Here is a 26,075-nt window from a genome sequence, read left to right as displayed (position 1 = left end):
CGTTCCCTTACTTAGTGAAAATGTTGGTAGTGACCTAAAGCAAATAAGGAACATACATGTATTTTATGATTTCATAAAAGTGTTTAAGTGGATGTTTTGCGAGTTGAATTTAGTGTTCACTGACCTTAATAAAGTAGTCGAGAGAGGCAAGGCCAATCAATGACAGGATATGTATCACATGACGGTTTTAACCAATCAGAACACAGCATCAGCCTCAATGTTGGAAATATTCGAGAGGTAAGACACGCTCATTGTTTACTCAAAAACCTGCCGCCTTCCCTCCTCCTCCCATAACACTGATTGGCTTTGTTTTTTTATACTCTTATTGCGGGCGCTACAGGCAGCCAAGATAAGTGAGAACAACTGATGTTATTTTACATGTTCGGCTAACCAGAGGTTGCTGGATAGTTCACTGTGGTATTTGATTTATGGCATTTGAAATAACATGCCCAATTTCAACACGGCATAGTGTTTTGTGATTGTTTCTATCCCTTACATAGTGAAACTGGTGTTAGAAACCTAACGCAAATAAGGAACATAAAATATGCATTACGTAAAATAACAACATGTTTGTTATGGATTCACACACTTATCTTACCAGCGTCGGTTTATTTAACATACGTTGGCTTTCTGTTTAGTTTATTTACAACTTCCATGACGGCGATAAGAATGTATGCATGTTCTGGATACACTCGAATTACGCAATTATCAAGTATTCAAGAACAAGTCCGAACTCACTCAAACGCATGCATTTCATCTGTTAAATGTAAAGGCGCTATAGTAATAAAGCACTCATACTGTGAGACAGGTTTGATAGGTTTAACATAGCACTAAGAGTACAAATTGATTAAACACAATGCGGAGACTAATTACAGCCTGACAGTTTGATAACGTGATAGATCAACGACCATGGATACATTTAACTTTCAACTTGAATTTGTTTACATCAAATCTTTATATAAAGAATATAATACAATATGCGAACACTTATGGTAAAATGATTGTATCACATTATGTGCATGGATTAAAATAATGGTTTTATTTTAGTGGTATTCACAATATTTTATTTCTGAAAAAAAGTTTGATTTTTTTGGTCTTTTTAATCATTTAATGGCTAAACTACTAGATTATATTCTTCTATGTCTCTAATTTCGTGAACAGATAATCATAATACACGATTTTATCAGAAGTGCGTCTTTATTATTTATATTTGAACATCTGCCTTAAATGTTTTTTTCTCGTGATCAGGTTTAACTTCACACCATAAGTAAACTAAGCCTTCTTTTTAATGCGATATTTGGCGCATTTGATTTGTACATTAAACAACTATACATCAAGTCCAACAAGAAGCTGCCCGCGTTGAGATAGACTAATCGTCTTTCAATAGTTACTTTTAAACAAATCCACATTGGCACTTTATGAACGCGTTGTTTTTGGAAATCACTTGATAGTAAAATACAGAGGTTTCCTTAAACATGCTTATAACGGACTTTAGCCAAGTACGCCGCAGTGTCGTTCAAGCACAAATGTCGGCTCTATATGAATGATCACAATGAAACTCATTTATTTAACACGTATGCATGATTATTATATAGACTTTTTCTGAAATAACAATTTGACTACTTGCTCAAGTTTATATCTGCAGAAGAGTATTCATACTTTTGATCAAAGTAGAGCGGAACAAACGAATTTCCATTAGCTTGACTCATGCAAAGAGTATAATACTTGCTCTTCATTAGGCCTTTACAATATGCAATATCATTACATCAATATTATCTAAAACTACAAGGCAAAACACGACATGTAAGAGTTCAGGTTTGCTTATTTTTGTACGTATGACCAGCTAGGCAATGATACATGTCAAAATAAACAATTGAAGATGATTAATGTCGAGATCAAATTTGATAAAACAGCACGGAATATAAATATAGAAAATGATTTTAACCAGTTTAGTACCTAAGTTAACGCAGAAATGCAATACATTATTGAAACACGTTTTGTTGCAATATGATTTTTGTGTAATAGCCCGTTTCGAAATAAAATTATCACATAATTACTCAAATCAATTTGAAACGGTATAAAGGAAGATTCAAATGTCGTCTATAAGGTAAATATAATATAACATCTCAGTATGCACATATCGAGTACTTTTAACCAATTTGGGATAATTACTTGAAAATAACCCAGATATGCAATACATACTTTCATTTTATTGCAAAACGGATTACTGTGTTTTATTGTAATCTGCAATTTTTATAACAACCCGTTTTACAATAAACTAACCATACATTCATTTATTGATGCTTATTCATTGGAAACTTTTGAAAAAAAAGTGTCAGAAGTCGTACATAAGGATTTTTATTTTCAAACTGAGACAACCATTTAATATTCGACCAACATATACAATACATTGGAAGAAAACCCTAAAATGCAAAAATGTTATTGCAATACGTGTTGCAGTGTCTTATTACTATTTAATATTTGTTTAACTACCTTTTTTGCAATAAACCCGTTTTGCAATTAACTCATTGAAAATTGACTTACCAATTGGCAAAACATGCATGTAAAAATGTTAAAAGAAAATTAACATTTATTTTAGCAATGCATATTCAAACTTGTTTCACATTTTTACCCGATACTAACTATTTGATGTTGTTGTAATTTTCTTTACAACGTAATAAAGTATTTTATAACCATCGCAAATTGTAATTAAATGTATACACCTCTACAGTGCCGTTAACTAAAGCGCGGAGTTTCAATTATATTTCATTAATAATTTTTGTTTAAGCACTACTGATTTTCCTGAACCTGTTATCAAATAAACATGTTTACTTCGGTGTTTCAGAATAAGATATGCATTAAGAGTAAATTAATCATTTAACAAAAACTTAAACCTCGCTCCACGAAAATGAGGTTTAAATGCATGAACAAAGTGTTGTCCCAGATGAGGCTGGCTGAGTAGTTCGCACACGCTTATCAGAGGAGACACTTTAAGTCTTCACAAGATTTTCGCTGAGGAGGAAATTCCTTAAAGTGAAAAATACAATACAAGCGGACCTTCTCAGGTGCTTGACATCCATTTAATTAGGTCAAAGATCAATAGGTACAATTTTCAGTTGTTTAGGAGATGAAATACATCTCACGGTGATTTATGACCAAAATTGAAAGGTTTAAGGGCAGTAATTTTGTCAGAAAATGAATCTGCTAGGATCTAATTAAACATTTATATATTCTAGTGTTCATTTATTTAGGTCATAAGGTCATTGAATGCACTTTTATGCCAAAATAAACATGATAAATGGCATTGAACATCAACAGATTAACATATTATGTTCAAAAGGTATTTTGTAAACAATGGAATAGTTTTTGCTAATTGCTTAGTTAACTCTTTTAACATATTTGTACATTAAAAAGAAAATTTAAAATAATCCATTATATATATAATGAAGTACAAATAGACTTAAAATCATTTGTGGATTTCAGTTGAAGGAATAAGTAGGCATGTTGGGCAGAAATACACTGTTATAACGTCTGATCAGCCAGTATACTACAAAGGCAAATAAATATAATGGGCAAATAAAAACGTTACAATAATGTTATTTTCATGATGGGAGGACTTCATGTATACTTCAATTTCCTTCGCGCGATTGGTCAACATATGGAATGTTCAGGATTGGTGGACGTATTTCTTGAAGCAGGTGTATTTGGACCAAATGCTGTTACTTAGGTTATGAATGGAAAGGAATATTTATGTACGGTTAGGGGCCTCATGCTTGCATTTAGGCGATTTGGTTATAGTTAAGATATTTTCGTCAGTGCGTAGAATCTGAGGAAGAAAGAAGAAATCACAGAACTTGAATATGACGTAAGAGAGTTAGAGGTTGCTTTTTAAATGAAAAGTCGCTTGAACCAATATATTGGTCGTGTAGCAAATAATATTCTTCTTAAAGCAGTCTAGGAAAAAAAAATTGGTGAATTACTAGATGAATTCGACATAGAGAAAAGTGGAGTGAAGAACGTTTCTCTCTGGAATTCCTACGTTCATTTGGTTGACATCCTTATGAAGTTCATTACAGTACAAAGAAAAGGCGATTGACTCTTGCATATTGAAGCCTTTTCCGAGATGCTACCGTGCCTTATGGTGTACGACCTCACAAACTCTGCCCGTTGGGGCACTGTATATCTAGCAGACATAAAAGCATTAGAATATGCAGCACCTGAAGTGTCAAAGAGTTCATTGAAGGTAACTTTGTAGTCAGGCAGAAGGAAAATACATTCAACGGAGCACCCGTCAATCAAGCTACTGTGTGGAAAACAGAATGTGTAAAACGACAGGGGTTTTTATTGGAATAACAAGACAGGACCAGGCAAGATATATGTTTTGTACTACCTGGTCAGTAATATCTACCAATAGTACCATGAAATTGTTCGCTCAAATTGATGATGACGAAGATATTGGTTTATTTAAGAATAAAACAGATGGAACTTGTTCGAGAGTTTCTTCGGAAGAAAGGTGCATCAAGAAAATGATGCAGCTCTTTGGTGCATATGATATACTCGGAGTGCATGAAGAGGAGAACAGACTGTTCTCAAAAGCATCTAAGGACCTTGCAACAAATGATATCACAGATGATGTATTAACTTGTAAAAGACGAGTTAAAACATTACTCAAGGAATTTGCAGAGAAACGGCTGAAAAAGCAGAATGTATACTTGAATTGGATTGAATTGTATACTTCTTTTCGAAACGTACAGTCCAAAACATTTGCATATCTCTATCAGGAAACAGTCAGTGAAAAGCAGAAAGTGATAATAAAAAAGTTTTAAAGGCTGACAGAAAGCTAAGTGACTTTTCAACGCAGCTTATTCAGGGAGAGCCGTAGAAAGAGCATCTTGACTACAACATGAACTTTCTGATGTGCCATTATCACTTGCAAAGACTAGTGGGAAAATACATGAAATCTAGAAATCAAACATACGCCAAGTGTTAACAAAGGACAATGGCATAGTGACGCCTCAAGTTGTTCCGACAACGACTGATGCAGCATGTGTAATTATTGATGGACACGCGCTAATACATAGTTTAGGTAAGCCTAAGGACTTTCAAACATTTGGACAATATGAATCTGTTAATGTCTCATCTGTTTTAAGTCATTTTAGCGCATTCACTACTCGAGTTGATGTGACTTTTATCGATACTTAGGAAGTAAATCTATCAAAGTAGCAACGAGAGTTAATAGGAATGGAAAGCGTCGACCTATTAGGAAGCTCATAACAAGTCCAAACGTTCCTCTTCCGCAAATATTGGAACAGTATATCACGCACGATGACAATATATCAGACGTGGTTTAATTTCTTTCGAACAATCAGAAAATCTTCCAGAAGGATCAACTATAGTTGTAGGAGGTGGATGTTCAGGTTATGTTGATTCAAAGTCGAGTACTTTTTATGCAACAAACCTATATGTTAATCATAAGGAGGCAGATACACGGATGATATTGAATTTACGAGACGCTATTGATAGAGGTTACACGCGTTTAGAAGTATATTGTAGAAACACTGACGTTCTGCTCGTGTTAATATACCACCTTGGCGCTGACGCCGAGGCCTGCATAATGTTTGGTACAGACAAACAAAGAAAATGTTATCTTGTTCACACAATATCTGAAAAACTAGGCGACAATACCAGAAGGAACATTCTGGGGTTTCAGGCATTTACATGATGCGACACCACGTGTTCTCTAAATGGAATGAGTAAGAAAAGCGCCTGGGCGAAGTATATCGCACAACCTGATACATTATAGGGTGTGGGTAGAGATGGTGATGCTCTTGCAGTTTGTAAATTTCTGTGTGTGCTGTATGGCTGCTGTCAGGACCACCCACCAAACATTGACGCATGCAGTTATCGGTTATTTTTGAAGGCCAGGTTTGGATTTGATACCCCCTAGACATGATGCGATTGAACTTCACACTAAAAGGGTAATTTATCAGGCAAAGATATGGCTAAATGCCACAGATAATGAATTTCAGCCTGATGTTCCTCTTGATACTGGCGCATGGAAACTTGAAGAAAATTCATTGCAACCAGTATGGATGAGGAAAACAAAGATCCCCGCAGCATGTGTCAAGTACGTATCAAATGGCTCTCAAAACAAGTGTAGTACATCACGATGTAAATGCTATCAATCTGACCAAGGATGCTTGTTTGAATGTGCATGTGAAGCGAATGGCTGTTTAAACCCTTTATTATTTGTAAATGAAAAAAGATTAGGAGAAACTTATACTGCCATAGTATATATGTATATAAACTGTAACGTACATCACACATGTTGACTTGTAACTATACTTTTATTGTTTACAGTCTCGTAATTATTTTGATAGGATAATACAGAAATAATGTTGGTTCTAATTACAAAAAGTTGTTATATTATAAAACGTAACAAGTATTAAAAGTCTAAAAACGAACATCATTTTTCTTTTAATTTTGGTTACGTAATTTATAATGTTAGGAATATTCACTCAAGATATAACAGAGAAATACTTTGTTAATCATCAAAGTATCCATCTGTTATTGAACAGTTACTTACAAATATATAATACATTATTTTTGGTTGGTTTCAAAAAACATTGCCATTTACGTTCTATTTGGGTAATAAAAGTGCACTTGATGATCTTTGGCGTACTTATGAAAAGCCAAAACCATTAAAACAATTTAGATAATCCATCAAGTATCAAATATAAGTTGGTTCAGGAATAAAATCAGTAATAGTATCTAATATTTCATTTAATTTATTCAATGTTAACTCTTTTTTTTAGAGCAAAATGCACTCATTGACGTTTTGTCCTTATTACAGGGTCGTCAAGCATCCCAGAGGGTGACATCCCCTCCAGAATTGATTATAAATATATTTGGGATCATTATAGCACAAAAAGGAAGCCATGCATAAGAAATGTCATCAGATGTCAGATTTCATGAAATTTTAGGACAACTATAGGTAATTTGGTAATTCAAAACAAGTAACACAAATAAATTAAGGTCTCCTATTTTGATTTCAGACGTCTTAATGCTCTTTTATTTTTGAATCATGATAAAGTTACAAGAGAGCATTATAATTTATCGTTTTTAAGTACTGAATGTTCTTTTTACAGTGTTCAACTAAACTTGTGCAAATGTATTTTAATAACTTGTTCACTTTACATTGTTGTAGCAATGTTTCGATGTGTACTACAAGAATAAATCAGAAATTAATAAATAGTTTCTCATTCCTTCATGTGAGTTTTTTTTTATATATTTTAAACCAGAGGAAAAACAAAATCCATTACATACTGAACACAACGCAAAATACTATATTTTCTTGAAACAAAATCATGTATACATTTATATTTATAGGATCCCAATTTTTAACATTTTGCCAGATTAAATTATTTCAAAATTCGATCATGTATGTATCTATGAATAAACAAAGCTTCTGTATGTAAGGCTAGTATAATCAATGGCTGTTGATGAAATGATAAACAATGGAAAAAGTTATATACTCTGTAAATAGTGTTGTGCTTTGATGTATTTGAAAATGGAATAGTAGCCTACTTATAACTATTGTTTACATTTTCCGTTAGCTTAAACAGCTTTTTTGTTTAGTCCATTATTTTCAATATTCGAAGATTTCATATACACTAAGCCAGTGATATTATCAACTATGAAATTGTTAATGTAAATAAACAAGTTGTATACATTGTTAAAAATAATATTATATTACAAACCGTGTATATAGCTATTTGTTTGTAGTTAACAAACCATGATTGAAATACATAAAAAGCCTAAGTCATTGGTTTCCTATTCAATGATCATGCACGTGGCGCATTAAAAATGCATGTTTGTATGTTTTGTGACAACCGCGCAGGGGCTGAAGTGCACCTTTATTAGTTGATTTACACGTTGTTATAATAAGAGAGATTTTTTAATCACGTTATCTCCTTGCTAGTTATGATTTGGTTATAAGTTGGTTTGTAATACATAAACAATTACAATGTTGCTCATGTCAAAAATAAATTGTTCTTTATGGAAAATGATGTTATCAGACAGTGTTTATCGACATCATAAACAGTATGTATAAGCATGGCGTTAGTATACCTCTATAACAATACGTTTTTAAAAAAATATGTGTGTGTGCAGCCTTTGTTAATAAGTCATTTGGTGAACTAGTAAAGTAAAACTTCTGTACAAATTAGAAAGAGGCAAAAAGATTCACTACATCATAGTAAAATTTTGTTTAGATTTCAATGTCAATAATGTTGGTGTTCATAAAAGAAATGCTCAAAATACTTTTTAAAACATCAACATATTATGCTTTTTTTATATTTCAAAACTCAATATAGAACTAGCTCTAACTCATCGACACTCAAAATCGTTGTCTATTACATGTAGCTGATCAAAAGAGCTTGATAAACATTTTGTTATATATTATAACAAACTTTTGAATATATATATGTATTTTGAGTTGATTTCATTTTCATTAATTATTTATTTAAAAAACAATAGAAACAATTATGAGTAGTGAGATGAAGCTTAGTGAAATCATTGATAGAACCGCAACTTTCAAACTTCCAAATGCAGTTACAATAATAATATTTATTAATTATTTAATGAGTCCAATCTAAATATGGAATTACAATATTCTAAGTCCATTCAACTGATTTTGTTTAAAGACATTTGTCGCACAAAAAATAAGAATACAACTTTAAGATAAAACTTTACCTGTTTTAAACTATTTAACTAATTCATCCTGTTTTAAAAGGTTGTGCATGTCCAGTTATTTAGTATTAACATAAGTATTAACATTGTACCCAAAGATATACGAAAATGATCGTTATGTAATTTGTTTTGTTTGCACTTTCAACCAACATATTATTCTGATGGATCGTTATCATAATCAGTGCCATTCATGTGTATGTGTGCTTAGGATGTGTGGTTAAAATAAAGCTAATAATATACGGTGTTTTCCTTAAACATTTCGCTCTAAAAACGTAATAGACTGATATACATCGGATCGAAATCACCTACTGTAGGTTTATGGCATTACTTATTACATTACGATTTTATTTGATTGGGACACCTCAATATACCAGACAAAAGTAGTGTTGAGACAAACCTAGTCACAAAAATATGTAAATTATTAACTTATTACTTTGACGATCACTGTTTTAGTTGATACAGTGACGTAAGCGGGCAATGGCGGTGATGTCTCGATTAACACCTGCTTAAAATTGGATAAAAAAATTATATTCAGCGTTTTTTCAGCATAGAATTTTCTAATTAACTAAAATGTCTTAATGTCGTTAGGTTTGGATATTATACATGTGCCGTAGAAAAAAGCATAGGGATAGACAAACACGCACAAAAAGCAGCGAATCCGATAGTGAGAACAGGTCATCAAAACATTTCAAATATGGCGGACAATTGACAAGCGACATTCTTGGTGAATACGTTGTGTTCTATATGAGAGTAACATTGGGAGTTACATTGACAGTGATTCGGAATATAGTGAGTGAGCGGATACAGTTTTCGATCATAAAGAAACAACAGTGCAACCACCCGGCAACAAGTCGCAAACGGAAGACGCCGACGATACGAATATGACAGGATTTCACTCTGTATCTCCAGTGAAAGATTTCCCACCAACCACGTGTCATGACATAAAAGGATCAGTTACCATTGCTTGTTAGTACTGTGAATAAGACAAAATAATGCCAGGGCTTTATATACGTTTTATTTGAGGCTTAATTGGACAATTTGAAATCAGAGTTAATTACAAATATGTACTCTAAAGTACAAATACTGAAATTAAAATTGACTGAGAGCATTTCAGAAGAAACCCGCCGAGTCAATGGGGTATTGACAACACTGTAGCTCATGAAGTCATGATTTGACATACTGGATCAACAAAGATCAGCCCTACAGGAAAACGTACTACCTGACCGATCCACCGCTAATCATGGTAATCATTTACATGACCCAAATATTGCACATTGACAGCTAGCGGAATCCATGTAAGGGTCAATGAAAATATGATCCAAAAAGCACAGGAACTTGTAAATTCGCTAGGAGAGGAGTACAAGCCACAGGTTACCGTTACCGATGCGATCCGTTTACCTGCAAGATTTAATGACAAACCACCGATTTTGAAATTAAATAGGTTTAAACTAAACAACGCGTACAGCAACAGTCAACCAAGGAGCCAATACATATTGACAGAGGCCAGTCACGGGACGCTGGTCTCTAGGATGCACCAGACTCAAATCTATAATATAAAGAAGTGAAACTCCAGATGCTGGAGCAGTATTGAATTCTCATTATATATGATTAGTTTGTTCTTTATTTAAGGCAAGTGACCGATTGCCAAAACAGTACAAAACGGCACAAAACAGCAAAATACAAAACACCATAAACACTTATGAGAATAAAGATGGGGTCACCGTCTTGCAACGGTCAATGCAAAGCATTTGGGGTTTTAACTGGTTTAAGAGCGCTCAACCTCACACTTGGCCCAGCGATATATATGATACATTTAAGTGTAAATAAAATTTAACCTCATAGCATTGTAACTCAAATAAAACAATAATAAAAAAAAACGCATTCAATTCGATTACCATTTAATTATTCAATGGTAGGAACAATACCAGAGCAAGAGAGTTACAATTTTTTGAGGAACGATGAAATAAAACTACTAACAAGTGTCTACCTCATTCCTTCTTTATAGAAAAGTATTTAAGAATAAAGCGTCATGAAGTTAATATTTCAATTCATCATTATCATTATAAGTATACCCGATCTTAACATATGTGGCTGGACGCCATGCGATAATGATGTAGGGATTAATGGTCTGAATAGTGATATTATATCATAATGTTAAACGCCTCTAGGCGGACACAATGGATGGATTAAACGTATCAGGTTACACGTGAATAGGTTACAATAGACAATGAATACATGTTAATGCACCAAAATCATCGGGTGGTGTGGGTCTGTTAGTATGAAGAATATGAAATTTCTATCGTGGACAAATCACTGGATGGAATACTTGGCGCTAAATGTAAGATTACGATTTCATTGTATTTGCACGTTATTTACCACCAGAAAACTCAACTCGTGGTCGTTATGCCCAAACTTTGTACGCTCACTTGCTGTCGCAAATTTACATAAATAGTGAAAGTGACGGAATAAATCTAGCAGCTGATTTCAATGCTCGGATAGGGTCAAGGTCGGATATAATCGGTGATTTTGTCAGTATCCCACCTAGCGACGTGCTGGATTAGTCGATAAACCAACATGGTCATGATATGCTTGATTTGTTAAACGATGCTTAATTTTGTGTTTTAAATGGTAGATATCATGATAATGACCGGACATCAAATTCCCGGCGAGGTAACGCGGTAGTAGACTATATCTTTGTTCCACACGACCAATTTAAAAAGTGCATTTCATTTAATGGTATACCAATATTATAGATAATTGCGAATTACAAGGGCTAATGGGCGAAAGATCACAATTCCCTGATCACTCAGAAATTATGACGGAATTCCACACAGTGTATTCAAACAATGAGAGCCATCAGTCTTCTGCTAGGTGGTCAGACGACAACGGTACAAAGTGAGAACCGTTCCAGATGATTTCATGGATAGCGATATCGCGAGATTGGCAATTATTGACTGTATTTCAAGATTTGATAATTGCCGAGAAACACAAAAAGCGATGGATACCAAATATAGCAACATATGTGAAGCAATAACCAAAAAAATGAACAGAACATTACCAACATATGAATCAAGATCGACTAGTAACCGCTATAAAACCAGGAAACCGTACTGGAATGACACTATCAGATCAGTGGACAGTATAACGTCAGCGGGACAAATCTTTACATTAAGAAGAACGCGCGTGTAGAAAGCCAAAATCTGATGAAATAGAATCTATATCATCAAGTAACCCAATTTAATTTTGGGATAAGATAAACAGGCTTGGCCCCCGAAGTGCAAAACAATCCCCTGTGAAAATGTCGAAGATAATGGTAACGTTGTGCGTGACGAACATGCAGTTCTTGGATAATTGAAGCGAGGCGTTGAAAGTGTATACAACGGCATGGACACTAATGCATTTGATAGTGAACATTATAACAAAGCACAAGATCACAAAATTACTAATAGCAAACAACATCAATGACCCCTTGTAAACGCCGAACGTAACCCGTAACGGAAATATCACGTTTACTGAGATAAATGACCTAGTAATAAAAGCTTACTCCCTGTCTGCCTGCGGCTATGATAAAATACCATACTTTGTGTTCAAATGCCCCGCAATTATCGCTACACTGAAAAAACTGTTTCAACTAAATTTATACACTGGCATTATACCCTCGATTTGGAGAAAGTCAGTTATTTGTCCTATCCTTAAAGACCCGTTATCTGATCCGCGGATTCCTTTTCACTACCGAGGAGTAAGTCTGCTATCCTGTATGAGCAAGCTTTATAACGGATTCATTTATAAACGTTTGACACTGTAAATGGCCGATCACGAAATAATTGAAGACGAGCAGAACGGATTTCGGCTTAATCGTTCATGTGAAGACCACGTTTTTTTTTCATTTTACGGCATCACACGTAATAATACGACGGCATTTACGGCATTCATTGACTTCCGTAAATAATTCGACATCAACATGCTTCTTTATTAACTGCTACTAAACGCCATTGATGGCAAAATATATACGTCAATTTAAAACATTTACCATCATTCGACTGCTAGTGTCCGCATCAATAATAAGTCAACGGACTGGTTCACGTGCCAGACCGGCATGAAGCAGGGTGATACGGCGTCGCCGACGCTGTTCTCAATATTCGCCAATTACCTCATTAAAGAGGTGAATGATCCTGTCCTTGGTCTTGAACTTGACTTAAAAAGCTGTAAAGGTTATGATATGCCGATGATATTGTCTGTATAGCGAAGACAAAAGATGACCTACAACGCACCATAGACACGTTACGTGATTGGTCTAGACGTAGGCGCGTTCTCATAAATACAGAAAAATCGAAATGCATTCACTTCCGCAGAGACCGTTCAGCAGTACTGACGTTTCATTTAAAAAAAAGACAAAAAACATTTAACAACTGGTTGATAGCTACAAAAATCTAGGCGTGATATTCTATTGTAGAGGTGACTTTTGAATAAATGCGGAAATTAAAGGAAAAGGCGAGGGAAGAGCCCTTGGCAAAATAATAGTAAAACTTCGAGACCTTTGAGAATTTGGGTTAAATACATTCCAAAAATGGTTTGAATCCTGCGTTGTGCCAATTATGGATTATTGTTCGAACGTTAAGGGTTATAGGAAAGCCCATGCAATAAACAACGTACAGCATCGTGCAATCAGATACTACCTGGGCGTACACAGATTTGCGCCCATACTCGAAATTACCGTAGATATTGTTGTATTTCGACCAACTATAGAAGATGGTTAAATTGATAGTATGGGCATCTAACCGTTTATAGGTGTCTATCGCAACCGTTGTTTAATTTTGATGTTTTCACTTCATATACACTTATATTTGATAATGCAGCATCTACATACTAAAAAATATTCCGGAAAGAGAAAAATAATGTTTTGAATATCAACCGTACTTTCGTTTTGACGACTGACGACATAAATGATTCGATTTCCAATGTGAATCTAAATTGAGTTTTATGCAGATTTGTTCATATGACACAAATACACTATTATGTTTTACGGATTATTTCGGCTGAAAAGACTCATCAGTAATGTAAAATATTGAATATAATATATATGTTTTATAAACAACTGGTAGCAAGATGAGTTGCAAATAATTGGTCAGTAACCACATTTAAACTTAATCTTTTGACCAGTTAATTTGTTCAGCTCAATTTAACAGTGAAAAAATGCTCATAATATCACTTTAAACATGTTAAGAATGGGGATTAGATTCGTGTTACACGATGACAATAGAATCACCAAATAAGTATTCAATATGGACTACATCCGTTGTCAAAATAACTGGTGCATTGAAGTTAGATATTATGACAAAAATGGATTAAATGATAAGTTCACTAACCGCCAACCAATCAATCTAGAAGTAGCCAAACAATTCATCATGGAACTGCATAAAACGGATCTTTCGGCTCGATCAAGAATACATGTTTATTTAAATATAACAATAAATATAAGCTTGTTTTCATTATGTCATCCTTGTAGTTTGAATTTTCGTACAAGGTTGATTATTTTGATCACTACATATACTTTAAAATATAAGTTTTGAATTAAATCAAATAATGTACAAATTTAACTTCATTGAATTCAGAACTTACATGCCGCTATAATTGGCGCGATTTGGAATATTATGAAATGTGATTTAGCAGGAATATACTCATGGCCTTTACTTAATGACAATTGTGCACAGATATATTGCCTGATTACAATGGAGACTATTTTGATTGACGTCTGAATTTGTGATATGACCTTGTTGATAATTCTTGATATACTGGCTATGTTACTGACCATTAAATCGCTTACTATTTTAATGCTAAATGTTTTATCATGTATTATGTGACTTATAGTATTTCTATATAGTTATGTTTGCACATGTCACTTTAATAAAATATTTACTATCTTTTACCCTAGTTATGTATATATGTGGGGACACTGGTCTTGTGGTAAGATGTTTGATCGGAACGTCCCTGGTTCGAATCCCGCCCAGAGCACGGGATTTTGCTGAGCAAAATTAAATTAATACCGCGCTTGCTCTCTCTACCCAGTTGTATAAATGGGTGCCTGTGAGGAAATAAGTCAATGTGCCGTGGCTGCCTTGTGCGCAATGTGTAAACGGACGACTTTAATCCCATCGATCGGATGGTTAATGTAGAATTCGGCTGAAGATGCGTTATCAAAGCAGACTATAAACCGCACCTTTAACCTATTTACATAATTCAACGCTGTTTATTCAAATATTTATGATTTTACTAAATATACACATGAGTGAACGCATCAAGAAATTGTCACAAAAAGACGAGTGACTCGTCAATCTTAGTTTAAAAAATCGGTAAATAAAATGATTTAGAAAGCTAATTTGCATTTTTATAAGTATCTTGAATAAGTATAAATTAAAAAGCGTTTGATAGTTTGAGTACATTAGACGCATTGTCCTTAAAATCAAATGCTACAAGCAGCAAAGTGTGCACTAGTACCGGACGCGCAATAGTACCGGATACGACTGTATTAGAACAGATGATACAAACATGTGCTGGCCTCTGATGTTACAGTGAAGCAAAGTAATGATACATGTATACTTTTAAGTTAATATACCAATACCAACCGATGTATTATTTCCGTGAAACATATTTACATCTAAAAGCAAGAGCGTCAGGTGATAAAACACATATAGATAGATTTAAAGAGGATTTCCTTTGACTCAATAAAATCAAGCGAAATAAGACTCGTTTATACAGTCAAATTATCAAAATTAATCCGTTATCAATGTCATCATGTTGGATTCCAAATCAATTACAACTAAAACGTACATTCGGTTACTTACCTGCTGATGTAATTGATTATATTATTAAATATATCTGCAAGAAACAAATCACAAGAGTAATATTTATAACAATACATACCACTTTGTTCGTATATATCACCGTTCGCATGTATCACCGTTGGTATATCAAAAGTAAGTTGATATGATTTTAACTGGGAAGTTCCATAAGGCCCAGTATAGTTGTTTGGAGAGCGTATGTAAGTGTGTTAGTGCGAAAGCCGTATTTTACTGTTCACTAAATATTAATCATCGAACCTTTTTATTTAAACGTAAATAAAGATGCTTATCGTTGTAATGAGTTTTTAGACCCAAATTAATGGAAACCTTAAGCGTTGCACATCCCATTCCTTGCGCAAGTTCCTAAGGCTGTGTTTTACACACATCTATAACTACTAGATGAATCGCAAACTAACGTTAACATGTACATGACCTTATTGTGTAGATGATATTATACAAGGAAATCGGCTGCGAAGTTTATCGGAGAATTTATGGTTATGTGTTCGAGTGGTCATCATAGTTTAAATAGTCGTATGAAGCTTAAAATTTCGCCCCCTTGGTGCAAAAGGATGCAATGTTATAATTAAATAAGAAGAAACATGATTACTTTTTGCGCCAATGGGCCTATTTCAACTCCTCCTTAAATACGTCGAACTTGGGCATAATGTTTCAACCATTGAAGTGTCGCGCGCATGATATGACAGTCAAAAAACTGCTCTTAAGTACTGAACGATTTAATATGTCTGCTCTCCACCATTTAATTTTACTTAAAGAGGCAATAATTTATATTAAAGTCGAATATGTAAACATCAAAACGGAGCAACATGTTTAACTAACCTCGTTGAATACGTTTCTGTAAATATTGCTTAATATATCATTTTATTTGCACCGTGACTTGCCTGCTCTTAGTCGTTGTGTGAGAGCTTTAAAACCTGGTTTATTTATGTTATTATTGTCTTAAGGAAATATTTTTAAGGTTTTTAGAGTGTTCCAAAAGTGTCTCAAAACTGCAAGTGCGTACTGAAACCATTGATTTATTGCATTGTTATTATATAATCAAAAAATTCCATTAATAAATCATGTGAACGGTTGTATATTGTTAACTATATATCAGTTTAATGTGTTTGTCAGCAACAGTTGACATGGTTAAGCAAACAGATTTTGAGGTGATACTAAGAAAAATGTGTGTCATAAAATGATCTTACCAATGCACAGTCAGAATAAAAACGTGTCCCACCAGTTTAATACTGTGTATATTCACTATTGTTTACACAATATGAGGCTATTTTCCCATAAACAAACACAGCATGCATTCATGGCGTATTCATATCTGATAAAACAAACGTGTCTTTTTGATTATGATATTTGTGATAATGATTACGATGCTGCGGCTGATGATGATTATGTTGATGATGATGATTTTAATGATGATGATGATAAAAAACGTCTGCTTTAGATACTTCTATGGTTAGGTGGGTTTCCCATTGCATAACTTGTATAACGTTCATTACATCTTCAACCAGATTTTTTTAAGCATATACTACTACTATTGTATAATTATTTCTATAACGATTACTATTTTTGCTTGAAAGAGGATGTCATACTAATCGATTGTTTTTTATAAACATAGAAGTATAAATAGCTCGCAGTTTAGAAGGGCATATCGACGGTATATCCACTCTATGAAAGAATCCAAATCAAAAACATATTCCGATGTTTAATTTGTACAGCAAGAAATAATAGTTTATTAACATAATATTAACTAAAACAGTAAGTTTTATTTATTTATGTTCAGTATTTCTATTTTCTCAAAAATATTATAACTACAACGAAAATTTGCGAATCTGAAAGAATTTGTGTTCAATTTTGTCAATTTACCATATCGTGAAAAGGCCCCTCTAATGTTTCAAATCCGTTTGAATTAAATAATAAATTTGCGATGATTGTATTTCAAAACGGGTTATTGCAAAACGGGATGTATTACAAATTTTACATTGTAATAAGAAACTTCAACGCGTTTAGCAATGAAATTATTGCATTTCTGGGTCTTCTTCAATTAAGTATTAAATTGGTTGAAATAACTTTGTATAACAATTATGTGTTGTTGTACAATATTTACGTATGAAATACATCTCTTTCTATGTCTTTAATGTGAAGGTCGAATCTTACATCTCTGTCTTAGTTTGGAAAAAATCCTTACAAACGACATTTGAGACTTTCTTCGAAAAGTTTCCAATCAATTGGTACATGTGTGATGGATAAGTGTAAAACGAGTTTATTGCGAAACTATGAAAAGGAAAGACAATCAATATTATTTATCACCAGAAATGCTGCACGTATTAAGCTGATATGTTCCATGTTGCAATTATAGATTATACATACATATCAAATAATATTCGTTCAAATTAACAATGTTTTAAGATGGAGATATCCCAAATGCCGATCTTGTGATTTGTCCAATTCCAACTATTCAATGAATACAAAATTAAAAGTTCAAAATGTAAAATAAACATTCACTTTTCTATTTAAATCGCATACACTACATACAACTCTAAGGCTTCTTTACAAAGGTGAATGCTAAAGTATACAAAATTGCAACTGTAACTTTAACGAAGTGCCGCTTTCCACTGTGAGCATGTTATCACGTTTATATTAGTCATCGCGTATCTTTACATCTTGCAATGTTACAAGTTGACAGTTGAACAGTTGGAAAGTCTGCACGAAATCTACACGCGGTGGAAACGTCAAAATTATTTTTCGTCTGAGCCAGGAACCAATACCTCGCTTACGGGCCGAGAACCATTGTAAATGTAAACAATGATTTTTCTGGTATACAGGTGTTGGGCGCATAGCAAAGACACTTTAACACTATCAATATGTCATACACCAACATGTTTCATGACTTTGACCAAATTTCTTGTTTGAAATAATATTATTTATCCCATTTTCACCGCGACATTGACGGTATAACACGTTGTGGAATATACTTTCTTGTATTCAACACTGTGGAATATACATGTCGCGTGCACGGACTACTTTTTAAATGACGTCATGCGATATGCGCTAAAATTAGGTCGATATTGTTTGGTTCATTGATCGAATTATAAGGTCACCCATAAGAAGAAAATGTGCAAATTTTGCAGAAAAAAATATATATGACATATTCACCAAAAGAAATGTTGAAATAAAATATAAAATTACACGATTTTTGTTTTGTTATTTTTTATTTATATTTACTTTACCACTGAATGATTTTTCATAAAAAACAAAGTCGACAAAACTTAAGCTCAAAATTATACGACCTTCAACCTTTAAATCTAGTCATATGACATAATTTTTCGCCATCCGTATAATGAATCAGCTGATTGATGGCGTCATAAATTGACATACTTATTGCTTCATTTTCCCCATTTTTTTGGACGATTTATTATAAACGCGACTTATTTCACATGTTTTCTACATGTACTGTATGTCGACATATCTGAATTGTCAATTGATCACATTTTCTTTATTTCGTGTAATGTGCATTGTTTATAACCAAAGCATATACTTTTGACATTTAACTTAAATATTAAGAATGTACAACAAGCCATACACATATCGCACAGTTCATGAATAATCTGCTATGTTTGCTTTCCTTTTTAATTCACGTAAGGCATAGAGCTGTGTAAAGTTTAAGATGGTAAAAATAGCACCACACTGGAATTGGGAACGTCCCATTTTGTACACGGGTATTTTCTACTCATTTATCTGTTGTGTACTGGAATGTTTTCCATTCTTTGTGTATTTATATATTAAATTATTTTCTCGTACAATAAGGGCATTTACCATAGATAAATAAAACATTGTGCAAGTTTAAACATTATTATGTTTGTATGCAGAAATCTGCAAATGCAACCGAGTTTACCAACGGCTATTATTAGATAAACTGCTCCGGTTCATTTGAACAGCAGTAATGTAGAGTACATGACGTAGCGTGTGACGAAGAAGAAAGTTTATCGCGTTCATAAACTCATTTAAATAAAGTGATAGAATGGCATGAGGGTCTTTATTTAACTATGCTAAAATAATTATTGAAGACCCTGGATGCAAAATCGTCAATTATTGAGTTAAATGGATTATTAAATGGATTTTAAAGGATAATTAAAGGTAAGATACTAGTTCTTACGTGTTTTGATTTTTGTTTGTACTTTTGTCGTTCCCTGTTCTCGGGGAAATGATTTTAATATGGCCCATGTCATGGGCGCCATTGATGCATCGGATCACACACGGCATACCCATAACATTATATAAAAAACACGTTCTGCGCGTCCTTAAATTCGTCGTCCGAAGTCGGAAAACGTATTGCCCTGTATTATATTTTGTCAAATAAAGTGTCAGTCGCTGCAATTGTCTGTTTACTCGTCAAAATTGTCAATGTCTTCGATAGCTAAAGAAACTTCAGCGTACAGTTTATTTAGACTATTGACAGACCTGTACAAAGTCGCGCCAGTCAAAAATCATAAAAAGCGATATTTAAAGTTATGGTAGCCAGAACTAGGTCGTCGATGGTGTACATGTATGTTGACATCGACAGCATTTTGTCAGGAGCAATCGCCGCCATATTGGATTTTGATCATTTTCTTTCGAAAATAAAATGAATTATAGTAAAGTAAAATCTTCTTTTCGCGGTCGTAATGTGTTAAAATTCGCATACTGCGTAAAATTAAATGTAGGCATTTGGTGATATTTTTACTTGTTTTACAGTTTGTGTGAATTTTGTAAAGACTATTTTGCGTACCAGAACAAATACATGTATATCACTACGCATGGTTACATTTGTTAGATTTTAAGCGCTTTTATGACTGAATTAAAATTATTAGTAAGGTTATTAGATCTATTCTTGTTAAATGTCACGTTGAAAAAATCAAATGGGATAAATAGAATACTAGGATTACCGTTGAATACAGAGAAGTTTATGTTGCTCGGCTCGAACACCGAAAGCGCTCGCCAAGGCTCGCGCTTCCGGCGTTCTAAGCCTCGCAACATAAACTTCTCTGTATTCAACGCTAACCTAGTATTCTCTCTCTCTATATATATATATATACCAGCTACCGATTATAATCCGCATTAGTATAATTAACAAATAGGAGTTTATCAACTAACAACACAGATTTGTCTTTTTGTCCACACAAAACACTAATATATTTTTTATGTTTGAATGAATTTCAATCATGTACGGTGATTCGTCCTTCACCTAACGCTATTCATCCAACTATTGGTCCCGCGCTTCAGAGTTACCGAATGACTGAAACCTAGACCCGTATTTACCTTGAGCGACATGAAAGTGGACTCGAAATTGGCGATAAACAATTCCCGATTTACAACGAGTTCAACGTTATAAAGCAAACAAAAGTACAAATCTGTGTAAAGTGGATAAACTCGTATTTGTGTATTGTACTTATGTGGATTATGTTTGATAGCTGGGATATTTCGATAGTTTTACTCGTGTAAAATTCGCACTGAACGTTCGGTCAGACGAGAGCAGACGTAGCATTTCTACGAGTTCGAGAAGTGTTTTCTTGTAGTTTATGTTGGCAAGTTCGTGGTCATTTTTCGCCACGAGGCAACAAAATGGTACATAGTTTACGAAAATCTACCGTCATTTAGGCACTTAATGGCTTAAAATGTTGATGTAGGTTATTTTCCTGTGTCAAGAGATACCTACCTGGTATATGTATATTATATCAGATTGGTTTTGACAAAATAATGAAAAATGATGTTTTATGACATATTGATAGTGTTAGTAACTTGGCCACGCGCCCCACACCTGTGGCTACTAATAATGACAATTTGTACTGTAGCACAAGTCTAAGAATACAAGTGTACAATATATATATATATATAAATATAAATAAATATATATATATATATATATATACATATATATATATATATATATATATATATATATATGTATGTATGTATTTATTTGACCTTGCGGTCAACGATTAACCATGAAAGTTCAAGCACTTATTTCCAATGGGGTCCTTTGGTTTTGCTGAAGAGACAGCAAGCAGAAGGGACAGTATTGGGATACAAGGAATACGGGTGCGATACCATAGCTATTTGTGAATAGATACCTTTGTTCTTTTACGTGCTCAGTGTATAGCACCGATACACGCGAGAATTACCTGGGTTTCATACCAGTACATTTCTAGATAGGTGGGAAAGACTTGAAGCATTTCTGAATTTTCCAGTGCCCCGGCCGGGATTTGAACCGGGGACCTCTGGAATGGTAAACCAGAGTGTTACCACTCGACCACCGCACCACCCATATATATATATTGTACACTTGTTAGATACTGACTTGTAGCAGATTACTAAACCCGATGGTACAAATATTCGACATGCTAATGTAGTTTTTCATCAACTTACTTTCAGATGGATCTATTATATTGTATTTATTATTATGACTACAATATTAGGTACATGAAGATGTAGACTTTGTATATGTACTATCTTCATCATCAGATCTGTAGTTTAAGAAATTAAACATTTTAACAGTTTGTAGAATCGGAACATAACATTTTACAATTGTACAAAACATATATATTATATTATATTATATTACATTATATTATATTATATTATACATATATATTGCATTTTAAAAATTCTCTGTTAAACAATAGCGCTGAATATTCAACTTGCGCAACATTTCTGGTGATGAATAATATTGGCGGTTTTTCCCTTTCATTCGAAACGGGCTGTTACTTCTTTTTCAATATGGCAATAAGGAACTGCAACCCGTTTTGCAATAACATTATTGCATATCTGGGTTAAATTCGCTTAATCATGAAAGTGTTAAGATCACTGTTTATATTCATTCTGTGTTTGTTTATTACATTTACTTATGAAATGTGTTCACATTCAATGTCTGATATTTTTTGGTCGAATCTTACATGTCTGTCTTATAATATAAGAACTCCTTAATCACGAATTTTTCTTTTCAGCGTTTCAAATTAATTTGAATCAATAAGTTCGTGTGTAATGAGTTTGATGCAATACGAGTTTAATGCAAAAAGTTTGTTGTTTTTTTTATAAAAAATGCACATTCCAATAAAACACTGTAATCCGGTTTTCAATGAAATTATACACTTCTGGGTTTTCTTCACTTAATTCCCAAATTGGTGAACTTTACTTCATATATACATTTAGCCTTATTTTATCATATTAAACTTAGAGACGCAATTTGAAACTTCTTTTATACAGTTTCAAATAAATTTGAAACAATTAGGATATATTTCAGAATTAATTGTGAAACGGGTTGTTACACTAAATTCACTTTGCAATAAGACATGTCAACACTTTTTTCCATAAATTACTGCATTTTTGCGTTATCTTAACATTAGTACTAAATTTTTTGAAAACACTTTCGATACATATTCTGTGTTTTTTTTATCATATCAAATCTCGAAATTCATCACCTTCCATGCATTTTAATTTTAAGTCTAAACTCACAGTTTTGCCTATTTTTAAAACAATTTTATTTCAATACAACGCGTAAAACTCCCTTTTTACTCTTCCAATCCATTTGAATAAATTAATACGAGAGTGATTATTTTATTGCAAAAAGGGTTTATTGACAGACGGGCTGTTATAAAAAAAATCACATTGCAATAAGACGCTACAACCCGTTTTGCAATAAAATTGTTGCAAATAAATGTGCGATGATTTTATTGCAAAACGGGCTTTTTGTAAAACGGGTGTTTGTATAAAATCAACTTGCAATAAGACACTCAAACCCGTTTTTTGCAAAACGGGTTTATTGCACAACGGGTCGTTACATAAATCAAAATCAACCATGCAAATGCGGTTAGGTTTTGATTAAACAAATTTCGTTCGTAATGTTGCATCATGAAAATCATGTTAATGCTAACTTAGTATGTGATTAGCATAATCTGATAAATAGAAGTATTTACCGTTGCTAAATTAAATAGGCATATTCCGACAATATATGTTATTTGATGTTTAAAAGAAAAAAGTTTTAAAGACGAATTTCGAAAAAAATATTTATTTAGATCGTTCAACAATGAAACAAATACGAACCAATTTTAGACAGCGTGTATATTGATATTTCAAGTATTAAACTAAGTTTAAATAGCTACCATGAACTTAAAACATAACTTTAACAAATGTATCAATAACTATAAAATAAATACCTGCATATTAGTCAGTTATGTTAAAAATAGCTCTTACAATGCATCAATACGCACTGATCTTATAGCGTATATAAGAAACTTTAATTTACTTATAACATTTAATTAATCAAACTATTAAAAAATGCTTGTTCCGTCAATATTAATGGCTAATGGACAGACACGAACAGGAGTATGTTGTGTATGAACGTATTAATATAATAATTCTATTTTTTATGTTTGGTTCATATAGCATAATAAATCTGCACAATAACAGACTCGCTGTTAAACTGGTAGTGAACAAGTTTAATGAATAAAATAAAAATAGCTCGTGTTTTACTAACCACACATTCGCATCTAATTAAAAATAGCGGTTTCAATAAACAATCAATTGAACTTAACATAATATTTATATTGCAAAATGTTGCTTACTCCGACTTTTCATTAGAGCAACACACGTACGTGTTTTATATTATGAATAAAATTTAAAAAAAACAACTCTGTCTATGGAGACTGTTTGTATACACTATCAAAGAACTAACTCCGTACGTGTATAACAAGCAAGTTATATAATTGAGGAAGCGCATATTTAAAGTCTTTAAACTTACTGGATGTTGTAACTGTACTTAAACAAAATAATGTAACACACACATTTTCTAAAAATGTTTGTTTTTATAAAGGCTAAGACGCACCGGAAGGCGTTGTTTCATCGCTTGCATGACGGGCTAGAATTATGTTCGAGCGCCGTGAAATCGCAATGCAATGTGTAGAAAAAAAACATAATTGATATATAATCGCAATCTCACAGCGTAATTACACAGTTTAAAGGCGACTATATCGCTGCGCTCTAAGGCGTCCTCACGGCCGCAATACGTTGCTACAGCGCGTACGCGACGTGCTGATAAAGTGAGAAACATCTGCCTACGCCATGCTCACGCCGTGCAGTCGAGTTACTGTCGCCGGTCAAACACCATTCACATTTACAGCGTCTTCACGGCGCGCCAACGGCGTGAAAACTGCTGTCACATAGTTGCTTGCGTGATCGCACAGCGCTTTTTCCAGCGCGCAGTGCAAACGCCGAGCTGCAGCGATGTCTTTGAGCATCTTCAAAAAGAACACCGCGATATGGCGTTCTGAACGATGAAAAGGCGCCTTCCAGCCTTTTCTTGTCTTTGGTTGACTGCACAGCGCTCATCTCGGCGCTCTGAATAGGTTTTGGGCGCTGCGAAGGAACCATGTGAATGACGCCCCGGTGTAGCCCGCTACAATATACCTCGTACACAAACCATTTAAAAACAAATAATATTCATAATATGTACTTTTGCATCTTGGTAAAATGAAAATTCTTGGTGTGTATGTCATAAAACCATATGATTAGCACACTAAATCACGAAACGGTGATTCACAAGTTTTATCATTTGAGTATAATACATAATTAAAAGTGAATGATCAAGTAGTGATACAAAAAGTTGTCAAAAAGGGTAGGAAAGGAAAGAAAATCAAATATTCGCATCGTTTTATATTTATATAAACTTGTTAACTGCATCGACTGTTTTGGAATTGCTTTAGTTGTTAAAATTATAATGTCTTTATAAAATTATGTCAACACCTGGGACGAAATATGTATAGATAAACTGTCTCTATTATAACAAACAACGAGCCAATGGTCTTCGTAAATATGCAAGAACTTTCAACATTTCAAAACAAATTGAGGCGGTGTTCAAGTTAATCGAAGGAGACATACATAATGCAATCGTATTTCGTCTAAATAGATGTTCATTAAAGGAGCTATAACTTGTTTCAGGAGCCTGTGTAACATTCAAATGCGTATTCCTCCGAATGTAAACAAATCAGTTGGAATTGGCCGAAACATATTACCATGATTTTTAATAAGTGATTCGATTCAGCATGTTAACGTAATAGGAAAGCGTATTCGATCGTTTTAAATAAAAATATATATTGCATTAAGCGCACTAACGTGTTAAATATCATATAATTTTTGCTACTCCCTTTTGTTAACTATCCTGTTATATAAAGAAAGAGTTATGTTATATAGGTTTTTTCGACACAATAGGCTGCCGACATCAATCCGTTTGCTAAAAATAACACTGTCTGATTCCGGTTCTGTCTCGAACAGTTTAGTGCTTCGATTTAACACGTTCTCTGCGCAATAAGATCTTTGTTTTATAAATGATTGATGTAAATGTGCGTAAAGAAAAGTGACTTCCAGTGAAACAGTCCAATATATTTCAATCGTGAAGAACATACTAATGTAAAATACATAATAGATCATGTGTTATATTAT

At 33.5% G+C, this 26,075-nt stretch overlaps 3 protein-coding genes across 18 annotated transcripts in view; 1 reads left to right on the top strand and 2 right to left on the bottom strand.

Moving 5' to 3' along the window:
* The window catches only part of LOC127867115 (uncharacterized), a 229,674-nt gene that overhangs the window by 20,990 nt on the left and 182,609 nt on the right, over nucleotides 1-26,075 (bottom strand). The window lies entirely within an intron of this gene.
* LOC127867101 (uncharacterized) overlaps nucleotides 1-26,075 on the top strand; it is a 242,158-nt gene that overhangs the window by 37,875 nt on the left and 178,208 nt on the right. The window lies entirely within an intron of this gene.
* LOC127867092 (uncharacterized) overlaps nucleotides 1-26,075 on the bottom strand; it is a 377,266-nt gene that overhangs the window by 314,759 nt on the left and 36,432 nt on the right. The window lies entirely within an intron of this gene.

The sequence above is a fragment of the Dreissena polymorpha genome, chromosome 2 (genome assembly GCF_020536995.1).
Source record: "Dreissena polymorpha isolate Duluth1 chromosome 2, UMN_Dpol_1.0, whole genome shotgun sequence".
In the NCBI taxonomy this organism is placed as follows: domain Eukaryota; kingdom Metazoa; phylum Mollusca; class Bivalvia; order Myida; family Dreissenidae; genus Dreissena; species Dreissena polymorpha.
Note: the sequence above shows the minus strand (reverse complement) of the source record. Positions and strands in the feature narration are given on the sequence as shown.